This window comes from Gorilla gorilla, chromosome 1 (genome assembly GCF_029281585.2).
Source record: "Gorilla gorilla gorilla isolate KB3781 chromosome 1, NHGRI_mGorGor1-v2.1_pri, whole genome shotgun sequence".
Lineage (NCBI taxonomy): Eukaryota > Metazoa > Chordata > Mammalia > Primates > Hominidae > Gorilla > Gorilla gorilla.
In genome coordinates, this window is record NC_073224.2 from 212685895 (window position 1) to 212699984 (window position 14090).

The 14090-nt window shown below is 44.2% G+C and overlaps 1 protein-coding gene across 3 annotated transcripts in view; it reads right to left on the reverse strand.

Annotated features, from left to right (window-relative positions):
- Window positions 1-14090, reverse strand: part of WDTC1 (WD and tetratricopeptide repeats 1) — a 72047-nt gene that overhangs the window by 46316 nt on the left and 11641 nt on the right. The gene's annotated exons all lie outside the window — the stretch shown is intronic.

Sequence of the window (14090 nt, forward strand, 5' to 3'; positions counted from 1 at the left end):
AAGACCCAACCTAATAAAGAAATCCTTCTTTAACATCCTCGTAGGGCCGGGCGCGGTGGCTCACACCTGTAATCCCAGCACTTCGGGAGGCCGAGGTGGGTGGATCACAAGGTCAGGAGATTGAGACCATCCTGGCTAACATGGTGAAACCCCGTCCCTACTAAAAATACAAAAAAATTAGCTGGGTGTGGTGGCGTGTGCCTGTAGTCCCAGCTACTCAGGAGGCTGAGGCAGGAGAATGGCGTGAACCTGGGAGGCGGAGCTTGCAGTGAGCTGAGATTGCGCCACTGCACTCCAGCCTGGGCGACAGAGCAAGACTCCATCTAGAAACAAAACAAAACAAAAAAACAAAAACAAAAAACAAACAAAAAAAATCCTGGTAGGTAGGCTTTTAGTCTCACTACTCTTTTTTTCCTGAGACAGGGTCTCACTCTGTCACCCAGGCTGCAGTGCAGTGGCATGATCATGGCTCACTGTAGCCTCAACTTCCAAGGCTCAAGTGATCCTCCCATCTCAGCCTCCTGAATAACTGAGATCACAGGTGCACACCACCTCTCCCAGCTAATTTTTTCTTTTCTCTCTTTTTTTTTTTTTTTGTAGAGATGAAGTCTCGCCATCTTGCTGAAGCTGGTATTGAAATCCTGGGCTCAAGAGATCTGCCTACCTCAGCTTCCCAAAGTGCTGGGATTACAGGCATGAGCCACTGTGCCTGGCCTAGCCTTACCACTTGTTGAAGCAACCTATTCCTGTGTTATACAACTCTGATTGTTAAAAATAATAAGCAATTCTATTTCTGAGGATTTGCCATAAGAAAAAGAAAAGTCAGGTGTGGTGGTGCAGTGCTGTGCACCTGTAGTCCCAACTACTCAGGAGGCTGAGACAGGAGAATCACTTGAGCCCAGGAGTTCAAGTCCTCCTTGGGCAACATAGCGAGACTCTGCCTCTAAAAAAGGAAAACAATTTTATCGTAACAAAACTCAAAATATGGCTGGGCACAGTGGCTCATGCCTGTAATCCCAGTACTTTGGGAGGTTGAGGTGGGAGGACTACTTGAAGCCAGGTGTTAGAGACCAGCCTGGGCAGCAAAGTGAGACCTTATCTATACCAAAAAAAAAAAAAAAAAAAAAAAAAGTTGGGCATGGTGGCATGCGCCTGTAGTCCCAGCTACTCATGAGGCTGAGGTCGGAAGATCACTTGAGCCCGGGAGTTTGAGGCTGCAGTGAGCTATGATGACACCACTGCACTCCTGCCTGGGTGACAGAACAAGACCCTGTCTCTAAACAAATTAAAAATAAGTAAAATAATAAAAAGAAAACAATAGCTCTCTTTGGTTAATGATATGACTGACTTTTTCTACTTTTTAATATTTTCAAAATTATTCTATAAAAGCACGCTAATTTGTAATCAGATTTAAAAATACTAGACTTTCAAGGAAAGTTCTGCCTCCTGGCATTTTCACCTTTTAGTCCTGGTTCCACCTCTGAAGCCACACAGAAGTTTAGTCTTTCTTCCCAATGATGGCCCTTTGTGCCCAGAAGACGGCTCTCAGGGTTTACCAGTTCTCTCTGCCAACCCTGCCAGTCATTAGGACCTCACAAGGCTACTTTTCAATCTCTCACCAGCTGGCATCCTCTACTGAAATCACATTTTTCACCTGATCTGTGAGCAGACTCCTTCCTTTCCTCTGTCATTTAACCACAAAAGAAGACTCGACACCTAAACATTATGTTATTGCAGATTTTGTTTTCCTTTAGTGCTAGGCATGCAGTAGGACAATAAAAAAAACTCGCTGCCAAATTAGATGTTCTCATTCAGCCCGAGTTCTTTGGGGCTAACGCCTCCATAATCAATTTTGGGATAACAAGCTCTTTCTTTCTTTCCTTTCTTTCCTTCCGTTCTTTCCTTCCCTCCCTCCCTTTTCTTTTTTTTTTTTTTTTTTTTGGCAGAGTCTCGCTCTGTTGCTCAGGCTGGAGTGCAGTGGCATAATCTTGGCTCACTGCAACCTCTGCCTCCTGGGTTCAAGTGATTCTCATGCCTCAGCCTCCCAAGTAGCTGGGACTACAGGCACCTGCCACCACGCCAGCTAGTTTTTGTATTTTTAGCAGAGGCACGGTTTCACTATGTTGACCAGGCTGGTCTCGAACTCCCGACCTCAGGTGATCCGCCCGCCTCAGTCTCCCAAAGTGCTGGGATTATAGGTGTGAGCCACCGTGCCCAGCCATTTTTTTTTTTTTTTTTTGTAATTGAGATGGGGCCTCGTTATGTTGCCCAGGCTGTCTCAAACTCCTGGGCTCAAGCAACACTCTCACCTCGGCCTCCCAAAGTGCTGGGATTACAGGCATGAGCCACCGTGCCTGGCAGGACCATAAGCTCTTTAAAAGACAAGAACCGCCAGGCGCAGTAGCTCATGCCTTAATCTCAGCACTTTGGGAGGCCGAGGCGGGCGGATCATGAGGTCAGGAGTTTGAGACCAGCCTGGCCAATATGGTGAAACCCCGTCTCTACTAAAAATACAAAAATTAGCCAGGTGTGGTGGCACACGCCTGTAGTCCCAGCTACTCAGGAGGCTGAGGCAGGATAATCATTTGAACCCGGGAGGCGGAGGTTGCAGTGAGCCTAGTCTGCACCACTGCACTCCAGCCTGGGTGACAGAGCAAGACTCTGTCTCAAAAAGAAAAAACAAACAAAAAAACAGGCAAGAACCTTCCCTTACAACATGAAGCCATTCAGCATTGCCATCTTAGTGTCATTACCAGGGAGATATGGCAGTCGCTGGCATTTTTAAGAGTAAGCATCAAGAACACCAGGAATACCAGCTGAGAACTATAGTTTCATGATGATTTTTGCAGGAGTCTTTGGCCATCAGATTAAAAATGTGAATTTGAACAAATTAATGTAAGCTAAACACTAGCCTGAAATGGCATCTATAGCTCTGCTTTGTGATATACTGGTCAAAGCCAAACAACAACAATAATTTCCCCACAAGCACCAAGAATATGAGGTGAGGATGATTACATTGGAAATAACACCAAAGAAGTGAGTATATCTGGTATTAAGAAAGAACAGTTGTGTGGCCTTGCTTAAGTCTCTTAATCTTTTCAAGTAGACACTCATTCCTGTGACTCACAGGCATAGGACGCATTGGAACAAACACTGATGGGGTTACGTACGCTTCACCCGAAAAAGGCTCATTCCTTACCCCCAATACCCTTTTCCTTAGAAGGCTGCTGTGAAGCTCAAATGAAATAATGTAAGTCAAAAGGTTTTTAAGAATATAAATGTTTTTATTTACTAAGAAATATATGTTGCCAGGCCGGGCGCGGTGGCTCACGCCTGTAATCCCAGTGCTTTGGGAGGCCAAAGGGGCGGATCACGAGGTCAGGAGATCAAGACCATCCTGGCTAACATGGTGAAACCCCGTCTCTACTAAAAATACAAAAAATTAGCTGGGCGTGGTGGCAGGCGCCTGTAGTCCCAGCTACTCGGGAGGCTGAGGCAGGAGAATGGCAGTGAATCCAGGAGACGGAGCTTGCAGTGAGACGAGATCGTGCTACTGCGCTCCAGCCTGGGCAACAGAGCGAGACTCCATCTCAAAAAAAAGAAAGAAATATATGTTGTCAAATATTAAGCACTTACTATGTGCCAGGCATTGTGCTGAGGGTTTTACAGTCATTCATTCAACAAATGAACATAAGGAGCTTTTACTACATGCCAGGTGCTGTTCCTGGCACAGAATGAAGGGATATATCAATGAGCAAAACAGGCAATGTCCTTGCTCATGGTACTTACATTCTAGCAGGAAGGGACAGACAATAAACAATGAAATAAATAAAAATAAGAAAATATCCAGTAGTGGAAAGTGTATGATGGCAATAACACAAGTTGAAGTGACAATAACTGGTGAGCTACTTTTAGACTTCAGGTCAAAGAAACTGTAGTGGACATTTGTCGAATTTTCTGGCTTCTCAGCATTTGAACGCTTCTTATATTTTGGGAATTCCCCTTTTGAGTCTAGTGGGAAGCAGAGCCCCTTACCACTATAAAGTGAGAAAGGAGCTGACTGAGATTCTCTTTCTGAGGCTCCCTTGCAGCTACAATGTGAATATATGGCCCAGGCTATGCCAACCAGACACATCACCCCTAAACCCTGAACTGGGATCTAGTGTCTCAGAGTCAGAGGACCACAGAGAGTTCACCTGGAGTGTAGCAAGGGATGGCCACAGTGGCCATTAAGTCCAGTGCAGCAGGTGGTGTTAGCTGTGTAAGTAGTGGTGGCAACAGTGTGTTCACCAGGCTGAGTCTATGAATGATTTTAGTTGTGGGTCCTGCCTGCTGCCCAGTTTCTCTTGTTTTAGCATTCTTCAAGCATGACTCTATGACCTTCCCTGATGTTTTGTGAATTTCCTTAATATCTTTTCAATAATCAGCCAGAGTTGGTTTCTGTTGCATACAACTACAAATCCTGCCTGATAGAGAGGGGTTCTCTGAGAAGATGACATTTAGGCTGAAACATGAATGACAAGAAGCAGCAAAGAACTGGGGGAAAACCACTTCCAGGGAGAGAGTGCTAAGACCCCAGAAGAAGAGTGGTTCAAAAAGTTTTGGCCGGGTGCGGTGGTTCACGCCTGTAATCCGAGCACTTTGGGAGGCTGAGATGGGCGGATCAACTGAGGTCAGGAGTTCAAGACCAGCCCGGCCAACATGGTGAAACCCCATCTCTACTAAAAACACAAAAATTAGCTGTGTGTGGCGGAGCATGCCTGTAATCTCAGCTACTAAGGAGGCTGAGGCAGGAGAATCGCGTGAACCTGGGAGGCAGAGGTTGCAGTGAGCTGAGATCGTGCCACTGCACTCTGGCTTGGGCGACAGAGCGAGACTCCATCTCAGCAAAAAAAAGTTTTATGGGCTGGTCCAAAGGTACCAAGTTATCTCAATTGATTATTCACAGTTACATATTGAACTCCTTGTTCTACTGTTTCCCCTCTTGTCACTACTGCACTTGTCTTAAACAAAAAAAGCTTGTAGGGTAGATGCTCTTACTGTCATAATTTTACATTTGAGGAAACATATTCATAGACATGCAACAATTTTCACAATGTTACACAGCTAAAACTGGAGATGGAACAGGAACTCAAACCCAGGGCCATGTGATTCCAAAGTCCATTCTCTTGACAACTATGGTATGTAATTTCCTAGAGTAGCAATCACTATGAGAATCCACCAAAAGAGCCCACTAAATTGCCATGACTTATTCATTAATTTTCTTAAAATGTTAATTGGGTATTTACCTAGCACCAAGCACTGTGATAGACAAGGAGGAATAATGAGATGAAACACATAGCAGCCATACTAAGAGAGCTCAGTATCAAAGACAAGGGGTTTTTAGCTAAGACTGGTGTGTGGCTTGGAAATACTAAAAGGAACAAAAATGGGGGGAAAAGAGAAACCAGACAAGCAGGAAACCACAATTCAGGTAAATGGTAAAATGGAAGTTGGGATCAAATTGGTAGACAGGTTTAAAAAAAAACCAAAATGTCAAATTTGGCTAGGCACGGTGGCTTACGCCTGTAATCCCAGCACTTTGGGAGGCTGAGGTGTGCAGATCACCTGAGGTCAGGAGTTCAAGGCCAACATGGTGAAACCACGTCTCTACTAAAAATACAAAAAAAATCAGCCAGGCGTGGTGGTGGTGCACGCCTGTAATCCCAGCTACTGGGGAGGCTGAGGCAGGAGAATCGTTTTAACCTGGGAGGCGGAGGTTGCAGTGAGCCGAGATTGCGCCACTGCATTCCACCCTGGATGACAGAGCGAAACTCCGTCTCAAAAAAAAAAGTCAAAATTTAATACAACTGATGCCTACTTAGCATTCTTTTTTTTTTTGAGACAGAGTCTCACTCTGTCACCCAGGCTGGAGTGCAGTGGCGCAATAGCTCACTGGAACCACTGCCTCTCAGGCTCAAGCGGTTCTCGTGCCTCAGCCTCCCAAGTAGCTGAGATTACAGGAGTGCATCACCACGTTTAGCTATTTTTTATGTATTTTTTGCAGAGACAGGGTTTCGCCATGTTGGTCAGGCTGATCTTGAACTCCTGACATCAACTGATCCACCTGCCTTCACTTCCCGAAGTGCTGGGATTACAGGCATGAGCCACCACGCCTGGCCTGGTTAGCATTCTGGTGAATATTTCTGCTCCCATCCTGAGAAGAAATGATAGCATACTGGTAGAGAGCTCATCTTGGAGCATGCCTATCTTCTCTCCTCTCAAGAAAAGGGACTCAGTGCCTTTCCACAAGCTTTTACAGGCAGACAAACATAACTAGAAACACTTTATTTTAAAAAATCGTTTTGTTTTTTTCTTTTGTTTTTGTTTTTAAAACTGGAAACACTTCTAAGTAGAGATTATTTAAAAGGTTCACATCAGGAAGGAAACACCCTTAAATCTACCAAGGGGCATAACAAGTTTCATACTTCAGTCCAAAAGTCTCTCAAACACAAATAATCAGATTAATAAATCAATAGTTATTTGAGGATGAGAAGATTTAATCATGATCAAATTTTAAAAGCATTATTTTAAGGAGGGCTTGAGCTCAGATATAAAATGACATGAATGAGAGATTTGGAATTGACACAATAAAGTTACATATATGATTAAACACTAGAAAAGACTACATCAAGGGGATTTCTACCTGGTGCAGTATGCAAATTACATAATGTTCAGTTCTGCTAAGAGGCAAAAAGGCTGAAATTAGTGACTAAGAATTCATAAAATAAAATTTTCAATGCCTATTATGCCAGGCACTGTGATAAACTTTGAAAATATAGCAGATGCCTGAATGTGGTGGCTCACACCTATAATCCCAGCATTTTGGGAGGCAGAAGTGGGAAGATTGCTTGAGGTCAGGACTTCGAAACCAGCCTGAACAACACAGCAAGACCTTGTCTGTTAAAAAGAAAGAAAGAAAGAAAGAAGAAGAAAGAAGAAAGAGAGAAGAAGAGGAAGAGGAAGAAGAGAAGAGGAAGGAGGAGGAGGGAGGAGGGAGGAGGAGGGGAGGGGGAGGGGGAGGGGGAGGGGAAGAAGAAAGAAGAAGAAGAAGAAGAAAGAAGAAAGAAGAAAGAAGAAGAAGAAGAAGAAAGAAGAAAGAAGAAAGAAGAAGAAGAAGAAACAGAGAGGAGGCCGGCCGGGTGCAGTGGCTCACACCTGTAATCCCAGCACTTTGGAAGGCCAAGGTGGGCAGATCAAGGAGGCCAAGGTCAGGAGATCGAGACCATCCTGGTTAACACAGTGAAACCCTGTCTCTACTAAACGTACAAAAAATTAGCCAGGTGTGGTGGCACGCGCCTGTAGTCCCAGCTACTTGGGAGGCTGAGGCAGGAGAATCACCTGAACCCGGGAGGCGGAGGTTGCAGTGAGCCGAGGTCGCACCACTGCACTCCAGCCTGGGTGACAGAGTGAGACTCCATCTCAAAAAAAAAAAAAAAAAAATCAGAAAGAACAACATGAATTAATAAGTTAAACCTTCTTTATACTCATTTGTTCCTACATCTTAGAAGCACAAAAATGACAGTGAGGGAAATGAACTAAACACATCATAGTAGAATAAGAAAGACAACTTAGAGAACTGTAATGGAAAAAAGGGACCACAGGGACTATAACAGACCACAAGTAACTTTTTTTTTTTCTTTTTCTTTTTTTGAGACAGAGTCTCGGTCTGTCACCCAGGCTGGGGTGCAGTGGTGCGATCTCAGCTCAATGCAGCCTCCACCTCCTGGGTTCAAGCAATTCTCATGCCTCTGCCTCCGGAGTAGCTGGGATTACAGGCATGTGCCACCGAGCCTGGCTAATTTTTGTATTTTTTGCAGAGAAAGGGTTTCACCACGTTGCCCAGGCTGGTCTCGAATGCCTGGCCTCAAGTAATCTGCCTGCCTTGCCCTCCCAAAGTGCTGAGATGTGCCTGGGCACAAGTAACCTTTAACATGTATTCTTCATTCTAAAGAGAGCACAGTTAACAATATACCCTGATTTGCATACTTGAAGCTCTAATAACATTAATGGCTAATTTGTCTGCAGAATATAAAAGCTCAACAAAAAATTTCTTGAGCTAGAGAACAAAGGTTTTTTAATTTTATTTTTGTTTTTTGAGACAGGATCTCGCTCAGTTGCCTAGGCTGGAGTGCAGTGGTGCAATCACTGCATCACTGCACTCTAGCCTAGACCTCCCCAGCTCAAGCAATCCTGCCACCTCACCCTCGTGAGGAGCTGGGACCACATGTGTGTGCCACCATGCCCAGCTAATTTTTTAAATTTTTTGTAGAGACATGACCTCACCATGCTGCCCAGGCTGGTCTCCAACTCCTGGGCTCAAGCAATCCTCTCGTCTCAGCCTCCCAAAGTGCTAGGATTACAGGCATGAGCCACCACACCTGCTAGGTTTATTTTTTTATTTTTGAGACAGAGTCTTGCTCTATCACCCAGGCTGGAGTGCAGTGGCATGATCTTGGCTCACTGTAGCCTCTGCCTCCCGGGTTCAAGCAATTCTCCTGCCTCAGCCTCCCGAGTAGCTGGGATTACAGATGCCCCCATCATGCCCGGCTAATTTTTGTATCTTTAGTAGAGATGAGGTTTCACCATGTTGGCCAGGCTGACACACCTGGCAGATTTTGATTTGTTTAATAGAGACAGGGTCTTACTCTATCACCACTATATAGTGGTGCGATCATAGCATACTATAACCTTGAACTCCTGGGCTCACACAGTCCTTCTTCCCACCTCAGACTCCCAAGTAGCTAGGACTACAGGCATGCACCACCATTCCCAGCTAATTATTGTTTTTTCCTAAATTCAGGGTCTTGCTATGTTGCCCAGGTTGGTCTTGACTGCCTGGCTAGCTTCAAACAATCCTCCTGCTTCAGCTCCCCAAACTCCTGGAATGACAGGCATGAGGCACTGTGCCCGGGCCCAAAGGTCTACTATAAGTTAGGATATTGTGGACCAGCTCTAGTAGATACTCAATGAATTAAGGAGAAAGAAAGCAGCTGATTTCTGGGAGCTGAGATTATGAAAAATATAAAAATACTTAAGGCACAGAAGAAGACATAAGACACAATGTTACAAAGAAAATATGAGTTGCTATGCAGATGTTATACCTCCCAAAAGGTATTCTATTCCTGGAGCTCTAAAATGCCTAGCATATCACCATGTAACCCCATCATTTCTATAAACTTTTAACTTAGAATACTGGAAAACTTTCTTCTATAAGCCTATCTCTATGATTTTAAAGGATACTAACAAGAAAATAGAAGTCTGGCTAGGTGTGGTCACTCACACCTGTAATCCCAGCATTTTGGGAGGCCAAGGTGGGCAGATCACCTGTGGTCAGGAGTTTGAGACCAGCCTGGCCAATATGGTGAAACCCTGTCTCTACTAAAAAAAAAATTAGCCAGGAGTAGTGGTGCGCGCCAGTAATCCCAGCTACTCAGGAGGCTGAGGCAGGAGAATCGCTTGAACCTGGGAGGCAGAGGTTGCATTGAGCCAAGATCACACCACTGCACTCCAGCCTGGGTGACAGAGTGAGACTCTGTCTCAAAAAAGAAAAAAAAAAAAAACAAGTCAATTAACAGCTCGATTTGGAGGAATTGGTCTAATCATAATGCCAAGGTGATCAGTAATATAATAGCCTGAGGTTAACATGACTTAGAACAAAGTACATTTGTGAAGATCACTCATCTAGAACCAAGAATTGAATGGTAATATCCAAATATGAAGAACCACTCCTTTCATGTGTGCTATAGTCCTTGTTTGGCTCTGGATAATGCAGCAGAAAGAGAAAAACATATGATACTTAGGCACCTGGGCCTGAATTCCAGCTTCCCCCTCAGTGTACCAATTAGTACCTACATAGGGAAGTTACTTCAATTTTCTGAGTTTCAATTTCCTCATTTGTAAAATGGGGATGCTAACACCTACTTTAATGGGTTGTTGTGAATACATGATAAAATATGTATGAAAATACATAACAGGGCCGGGTGTGGTGGCTCACGCCTGTAATCCCAGCACTTTGGGATGCTGAGGTGGGTGGATCACCTGAGGTCAGGAATTTGAGACCAGCCTGGTCAACATGGCAAAACCCCGTTTCTACTAAAAATACAAAGTTACTGGGGAGGCTGAGGCAGGAGAATCGCTTGAACCTGGGAGGCGGAGGTTGCAGTGAGCTGAGATTGCACCACTGCACTCCAGCCTAGAGGATACAGAGAGACTCTTATCTCCAAAAAAAAAGAAAAAAAGAAAGTACATAACAGTATCGTATCTAGATTGTAGTAGGTGCTCAACAAATGTTAGCTAAATTTGAATTCTACTAAAACCTGGTAACCCCTGTTATATTTGCTCAGTAGCATGGATTATAACATTTCCCCCGCCCCAATTTCCCTACCAGAGATGAAGCTGACAAGGGGTATTTCATTGTAGGATGGCAGGGGCAGAGTATAGGATGTCTTTATCACCTGTTAGGTTTGAAACGCAAGATCAGAAGGAAAATCGTGACTTTGTTAAAAGTGAAGAAATGCCACACAAAAATCTGTGCAAGAATGTATTTATAGCAAGGCCAGGTGCACTGGCTCACACCTGTAATCCCAGCGCTTTGGGAGGCCGAGGGAGAATCACTTGAGGCCAAGAATTTAAGACCAGGCTGGGCAACATAGCAAAATCCCGTCTCTACAAAAAATAAAATTAGCCAGGTGTGGTGGCCATGCATCTACAGCCCTAGCTACTCAGGAGGCTGAGGCAGAAAGATTGCTTGAACCTAGGAGTTTGAAGTTACAGTGAGCTATGATCATGCCACTCCAGCCTTAGTGAGAGATTCAGTCTCAAAAAGAAAAAAAAAGTTTAGAGCAGCATTATTCATAATAGCCAAAAGGTGGAAACATCCATCAACTGATAAATAGATAAACAAAATGTGGTATATCCATACAATGGAATGTTATTTGGCCATAAGAAGGAATGAAGTACTGATACATGCTACAACATAGAGGAACTCTAAAAATATTATGCCAAGTGAAAGAAGCCTACATATTGCATAATTCCATTTATATAAAATAGAACAAAATAGAATAGAAATAGGAAGTAGATTAATGGTTGCTTAGGGCTGAAGGGAATGGGGGGATAGAGAAGTGACAGCTAAAGGATATGGCTTTTTTTTTTTTTTGAGACAGTCTCACTCTGTTGCCCAGGCTGGAGTGCAGTGGTGCCATCTCGGCTCACTACAGCCTCTGCCTCTCAAGTTCAAGTGATTATCATGCCTCAGCCTCCGGAGTAGCTGGGATTACAGGCATGCACCATTATGCTCGGCTAATTTTTCGTATTTTTAGTAGAGATAGGGTTTCACCATGTTGGCTAAGCTTGTCTTGAGCTACTGGCCTCAAGTGATCTGTCTGCCTCGGCCTCCCAAAGTGCTGGAATTACAGGTGTGAGCCACTGAGCCGGGCCAGGATATGGTTTCTTTTTAAAAAATTTAAGGCTGGGTGCAGTGGCTCACGTCTATAATCCCAGCACTTTGGGAGACCAATGTGGGAAGATTGCTTGAGCCCAGGAGTTTGGGACCAGCTGGGAAACATGGTGAAACCCTGTCTCTAAAAAAAGTTAAAAAATTAGCTGGGCGTGGTGGCACACCTACAGTCCCAGCTACTTGGGAGGCTGAGGTGGGAGAACTGCTTGAGCCCAGGAGGTTTCGTCTACAGTGAGCCAAGATCACACCACTGCACTCCAGCCTGGGAGACAGGGCAAGACTCTGAATCAAAAAAAATAATAATAAAAATTTTTTAAGTGAAATTCACATAAGATGAAACTAATCATTTTAAAGTGTATCATTAACAGACAACCTATAGGATGAGAGAAAATACTTGCAAACTATGCATCTGACAAAGGTCTAATATCCAGCATCTATAAGGAACTTAAACAAATGTGCAAGAAAAAAACAATCCTATCAAGTGGGCAAAGGACATGAACAGACACTTTTCAAAAGAAGACATACATGTGGCCAACAAGCATATGAAAAAAAGCTCAGTATCACTGATCAATAGAGAAATGCAAGTCAAAACCACAATGAGATACCATCTCACACTAGTCAGGATAGCTATTAAAAAGTCAAAAAATAACAGATGCTGGTGAGGTTGCAGAGAAAAGGCAACACTTTTACACTGTTAGTGGGAGTGTAAATTAGTTCAACCATTGTGGAAAGCAGTGTGAAGATTCCTCAAAGACCTAAAAACAGAACTACCATTTGCCCTAGCAATCCTATTACTGGGTATATACCCAAAGGAATATAAATAGTTTCACCATAAAGACACACACACTGTGCAGTATGTTCATTGTGGCACTATTCACAATAGCCAAGACATGGAATCAACCTAAATGCTCATCAACAGCAGATGGGATAAAGAAGATGTGGTACAGGCTGGGCACAGTGGCTCACGCCTGTAATCCCAGCACTTTGGGAGGCCGAGGCGGGCAGATCACCTGAGGTCAGCAGTTCAAGACCAGCCTGGCCAACGTGGAGAAACCCCGTCTCTACTAACACTACAAAATTAGGCAGGCATGGTGTCAGGTGCCTATAATCCCAGCTACTTGGGAGGCTGAGGCAGGAGAATCACTTGAACCCGGGAGGCAGAGGTTGTAGTGAGCTGAGACTACGCCATTGGACTCCAGGCTGGGCAACAAGAGTGAAACTCCATCTCACAAGGAAAAAAAGAAAGAAAATGTGGTACATGTACACCATGGAATGACCATACAGCCATAAGAATGAGATCATATCCTTTGCAGGAACATGAATGGAGCCGGAGGCCATTATCCTCAGCAAACTAAAGCAGAAACAGAAAACCAAATATGGCATGTTATAACTTGTAAGTGGAAGCTAAATGATGAGACTTCATGGACACAAAGAAGGGAACAACAGACACTGGAACCTACTTGAGGGTGGAGGGTGGGAAGAGGGAGAGGATCAGAAAAAATAACTATTGGGTACTAGGCTTAGTACCTGGGTAACAAAATAATCTGCACAACAAACCACCATGACATGAGTTTACCTGTATAAAAAACCTGCACAAGGCTGGGCACGGTGGCTCACACCTCTAATCCCAGCATTTTGGGCGGCTGAGGCAGGTGGATCACTTAAGGTCAGAAGTTCAAGACCAGCCTAGCCAACGTGGTAAAACCTCATCTCTACTAAAAATACAAAAATTAGCCAGGCGTGGTGGCAGGCACCTGTAATCCCAGCTACTCGAGAGGCTGAGGCAGGAGAATCGCTTAAACCCAGGAGGCAGAGGTTGCAGTGAGCTGAAATCATACCACTCTGCTCCAGCCTGGGCAACAGAGGGAGACTCTGTCTCAAAAAAATTTTTAATTAATTAAATAAATAATAATGCAGAAATAGGCTGGGTACGGTGGCTCACGTCTGTAATCCCAGCACTTTGGGAGTCCGAGGTAGGAGGATTACTTAAGCCCAGGAGTTTGAGGCTGCAGTGAGCTATGTTTGTGGCACTGGACTCCAGGCTGGGTGACAGAGTGAGACCCTGTTTCGGAAAAAAAAAAAAAAAAATGGCTGGGTGTGGTGGCTCACGCCTGTAATCCCAGCACTTTGGGAGGCCGAGGTGGGCAGATCACCTGAGGTCAGGAGTTAGAGACCAGCCTGGCCAACATGGTGAAACCCCATCTCTACTAAAAATACAAAAATTAGCTGGGCGTGGTGGCGGGCGCCTGTAATCCCAGCTACTCAGGAGGCTGAGGCAGAATCGCTTAAACCTGGAAGGCGGAGGTTGCAGTAAGCCAAGATCGTGCCATTGCACTCCAGCCTGGGTGACAAAGCAAGACTCAGTCTAAAAAAAAAAAAAAAAGAAAGAAAACACATGTCCATACAAAAAGCTGTACATGAATACTCAGAGCAGCATTATTCATAATAGCCCAAATTAGAAACAACCCAAATGGCCATCAATTGATGAATAAATATAATGTGTTAATATCCACTGTAATGGAATATTATGCAGCCATAAAAAGGAATGAGGTACTAATTCATACAACAACATGGAAGAAACTTCAAAACATTC